Source organism: Sinocyclocheilus rhinocerous, unplaced genomic scaffold (assembly GCF_001515625.1).
Source record: "Sinocyclocheilus rhinocerous isolate Xijiao unplaced genomic scaffold, SAMN03320098_v1.1 scaffold16717, whole genome shotgun sequence".
NCBI classification, from domain to species: Eukaryota; Metazoa; Chordata; class Actinopteri; order Cypriniformes; family Cyprinidae; genus Sinocyclocheilus; species Sinocyclocheilus rhinocerous.
Genome location: NW_015658148.1, coordinates 1 through 4,553, shown reverse-complemented (window position 1 = coordinate 4,553; position 4,553 = coordinate 1). Strand labels below are relative to the sequence as shown.

At 36.7% G+C, this 4,553-nt stretch overlaps 1 long non-coding RNA gene across 2 annotated transcripts; it reads left to right on the top strand.

Moving 5' to 3' along the window:
* Window positions 1-323: 323 nt before the first annotated feature.
* LOC107722091 (uncharacterized) lies at window positions 324-3,120 on the top strand. Of its 2 annotated transcripts, none has more exons than XR_001637771.1 (6): window positions 324-578; window positions 1,440-1,516; window positions 1,652-1,752; window positions 2,240-2,374; window positions 2,659-2,762; window positions 2,929-3,120. It is a non-coding gene; the product is annotated as an uncharacterized LOC107722091 (long non-coding RNA). The 2 variants fall into 2 exon arrangements; XR_001637770.1 differs by having other exon boundaries at window positions 2,576-2,762.
* Window positions 3,121-4,553: the final 1,433 nt, after the last annotated feature.

Here is a 4,553-nt window from a genome sequence, read left to right as displayed (position 1 = left end):
GGCAAAATTAGCTATATAGACCAAAATAATGTTTTGAACCAGGCTGTAAACATGTTTTTTTCTGCTGTAAAGTTGGGCATTTTAACATGGGGAGTCTATGGGATTGACTCCCTTTTGCAGCCAGCCTCTGGCGGCCAGTCGATGAATTACAGTTTAAGTCACTTCCTTGTTGGCTTCACGAGAGAGGGAGGGAGGTTGCCGCTTGATTGAGACGCAGGCTCACAATAGCTCAGTCACCTCTGCACTACACTTCCCATCATCCCTTCTGCTACTCACCTGCACTCCCTCTGTAATCACACACACCTGAGACTGATTACCACCACTCAGCCACCCTACTTCAGCAAACACCTCACCCTCAGTCAATGTCTGGTCTCGTTTGAATAAAGACGCTAACCTGTGTTTCAAGTTTATGCTCGCTGTGTTTTCCTCAAGTGCCTGTTCTCAGTGTCTCCAAGTCTTCCCATCGTGAGTACGTATTTCATGTGTGATACTTACCTCAATACTCACCGGCATTAACCCGAGGTGTGTGTTCACTCATCACTCCTATGTTCACGATGTCCTCCACACCTGCAAGGAAGGTAATATCAGTTATATATCATCTCTTCACTGAACTTTATGGAATAATGTTTACTCGCCTGCTCTGATTTGCCTTGCTTGCTGCAAATAACTTGTGAACTGAGTTCCGTCTCTCAGTCTTTTTCGTTACAATGGGCTTTTGGTTAAATTGAATGACGGATGTGAACACTATTTTGGTTATTACCATACAAAACTTGCTTGAATTGAACATTTCAAATTTTTTAATTGCACAATGAATATTTAATTGTAACAGCTTGAGTTCAAAGTAAAGGTGTGCGTGTGTAATTAGGCTGCATAGACTTTTCACATAACACTTTCAGCAGGTAAAATGGAAGTGAACCTTACTGTTTCATTTGCCATTTCATCAGACTATTTTCTGAAATGACATCCGATCAGATAAATTGGCGTTCACGTCTATTAAAACAATCCTTACAGTTTCAGTTAATCACTTTACAGCGTTTTATTTGTTAATTTGCTTTTATTTCAAATGGCAGTAATCCGTTAAGAATATTGCACTGAAATTCACTTGCAACATCATAAATGAGGATTATCAGGTCTTGTTTATGGAATAAGGACCGATAGATTGAAAAGTTTTCATTTGTGTTGAACCAGCTGCACACATTTGTGACCGAGCAACCGGGTATAAATGAAGCTGATTTCAAGCAATGATCTGAGTATTATACCAACGAGTATTACAGCTTGCTTGGTTGAATTTTGGTTCACTTGGTTTTATTATTGCACATTTTTGGTTGGTTGGTTGAATTTTGGTTCACTTGTTTTTATTATTGCATTTCCATTTTTGGTGTTAATTGTTAATGCATACATTCTGTACATTATATTTATAATAATGTTGATATTAATAGGGCTTTGTCAGCATGTGGATTTCTGCAGCAGTCCAATTCCAGTCTTGCATTAGTTGTAAATGGAGTCAAGTCTGAAGGTAAATGAACAAGAGCCAGAATTTCTCTGCTTTTACTGCAGATGATCAGTAGGTTTGCAGTTTCTGCTTTGTTCTTTCTTTTACAAACCTCATCAAACCGTAGGTACAAAAGCCAAATTTGTTGTTTTTTTTCAGGATCTTCCAGCATTGGTCGAAGATGCACCAAGGGCTGGGAGAAACTTGGAACGCAATGCTTTAAGTATTTCAGCGACTTAAAGCCATGGGCTGAAGCAGAGGTAAGTTTGTGTTCTCTGTAATAGATACAGTTGTGGTAAATTTTGCAGTATCTGCACTTTAAAAAAAAAATTTTTTTAATTTATTTTTAAGTACTGACCTTTTACGTAGTCTTCAAGAGAAGATAATTGTTGAGTTTATAAATGCACCAGTTCAAAAGTTTACATATGCTTGATTCCTAATACTGTGGTGTTACCTGGATGATCCACAGCTGTTTTTTGTTTTGTGGTAGTTGTTCATGAGTCCCTTGTTTGGCCTGAACAGTTAAACCGCCCGCTGTTCTTCAGAAAAGGTCCCACAAATTTAGTTTTCCAGCACATTTTGCATATTTGGAACCCTTTCCAACAGTGACCGTATGATTGAGATCCATCTTTTCACACTGAGGACAGCTGAGGGACTTGCATGCAACTTCTACAAAAAGTTCAAACGCTCACTGATGCTCCAGAAGGAAACACGATGCATTAACAGCGTAACTCTTTATCCTCACAGAAACAATGTCTTAACCTCGGAGGAAACCTTGTATCTGTCCACAGTCAACTCGCTCACAATTTCCTAAAAACCCTTGTGAAAAAACATGGTAGTGACAACTCCCGTACCTGGATTGGTGCTCATGATGCAATTAAGGTAGCTGATTTTTCATTTCCCTTCAAATATCAGTCCAACCAGTGTCAGATAAATGTAAATGAACCGTAAGTGTTCAAATTAAATTGTTGGCTTTTGTCAGATATTGCTTGTGCTTTTTCTCATTGTGTAAAGGTGGTTTGCACTGCCCCAACAAACACCAGTAGCAGCTTCACACTAAAAATGATGTTTTATATATTTAAGCACTGCCTACCAGTTAAAGATGAAAGACATGAAATTAGACGCATCAGCACGTGGAAAAGGCCGAGTTTGGTAATGTTCTTTAGGATGATATCTGGTTTTGGAGTGATTGATCAGAATTTGAGTACAGTTACTGGTGAACCAAATAATGGAGGAGGAAAGGAACATTGTGTGGAAATGGGTTCTGGAGGTAATGTATTTGTCCAAGTTTAAGGCTATCTAACTATTTAGTATTGAACATGAACTGTAAAGGTGGTTTCAAATCTTGCACATTTTACTACACTTATATTTATGGATTTCTGTTTGCACTAAAGCATTTGACAGTTCATTTGAATAACGTATCTGAATTTCCACAGGTGAGAAACGCTGGAATGACGCACACTGCGACACTCTTCTCAATTTCATCTGTTGCAGAACAACTAGAAATAACTCCTAATCCTAACTTTGTTAAACCAATATCTCGTTTGTCCATCACTGATTTATATAGTCTCCAAATTGCTGATTGTAACAGACATGCTTTGATTTTGAATTTTAATGCTGATCTTTGCAAAAATAGAAATAAAACTAAACTTCAAATGTTTGTTGCCATGAATCACTTTTATTTTTCTCCAATTATTATGTAAGCTTTAAGGCATAAAGTGGCTGCAGCAGAACTTTAATGAACAATACAAACCCTGATGTTGTAGTAAAGACATCTACCAGGAGAGGGTACTGTTAACCTGCCACTTACTGTCTCCATGACTCAATTGGACAACCTAGATTGACTTTAATAATGTCTCTTTCTACATTGTGCATTGTCCAGCAGTTGCATTGACACTGAGATGTGTTGAGTGAGAGTACCAGGCTGTTCCACTCATGTTTTCCAACTCGGACAGCATTCAAAAGTGCTTCAGTGGTTTGGTTTGACTGGGAAAAATATAGGGCTTTTTGCCAAGACATTGGCAATATGTATGCAATGGCCTAAACGATGTCAAAAGTCTGCATTATAAGAATTTTCCTGCTTTCCATGCATTGAATTTTGAAATACATTTTGCCCTATTTAACGTACACTTTGTATTAAGTTTTTTTTTTTTTTTTTTTTTTTTTTTTTTTTTTTTTTTTTTTTTTTTTTTTTTTTTTTTTTTTTTTTTTTTTTTTTTTTTTTTTTTTTTTTTTTTTTTTTTTTTCGCCCAAACTTTTTATATAGAAATAAAGGGTGCCTAATAGATGAATATTGAATAGTGCCCTCAATTCCTCAAGCTACACAATATTAAAGAAATTCTAATATAAAAAAAAATATATCCAATACAGTCCTTACAAAATATTCCTTAATTCCTAGGGGGTTACTCATGTTTTTGGTGTAAGAGGCAGGCAGAGAAAAAAATGAAGGTAGAGGGAGAGCACAAAGATAGTTTGCTTCAGTTAGTGAATGTGCTTCCTGTTCTGTGATTGGCTGCAGAGCGACAGCCCGTGCCTGGCTCCTCCCTTAGGGCATGCTGGTTTGGGTTAGGGATAGGCGATACCTTTTATTTTTGATCCCATACCGATATTTTCAAGCCCAGTATCGTCGATACAGATACTTCTAAACTAAACTGATCTTTTTAGATTAAAATATAATCCATAATTATACTCTTAATATTAGATTTTAAAGCCATGTTTTTTTTTAACGTTTCATAGGCCTTTTTTGTTTACACTGTCAGAAATCAAATATACTGTACTATAATTGTATTTTAGCCTTTTACTGGGGCAGTAACCTCAAAGGTGCAACTATACCCCTAAAAGGGAGCATATTAGTACCATACAAGTATGCATGCTTTAAGGGTAGATAAGTTACAAAGGTGCACCTTTGAGGGTACCTCATGAAAAATAAACATGGTGTTACATATAGTGCACAGCATAAATGAGTACACCTCCTCTAAAACTTAAATTCAGTAATTACTCTTTACTTAGAAGACACGTTAGGGTTCTTTGGAGATATAATGTTCCAACAAGCCTGCTTGAT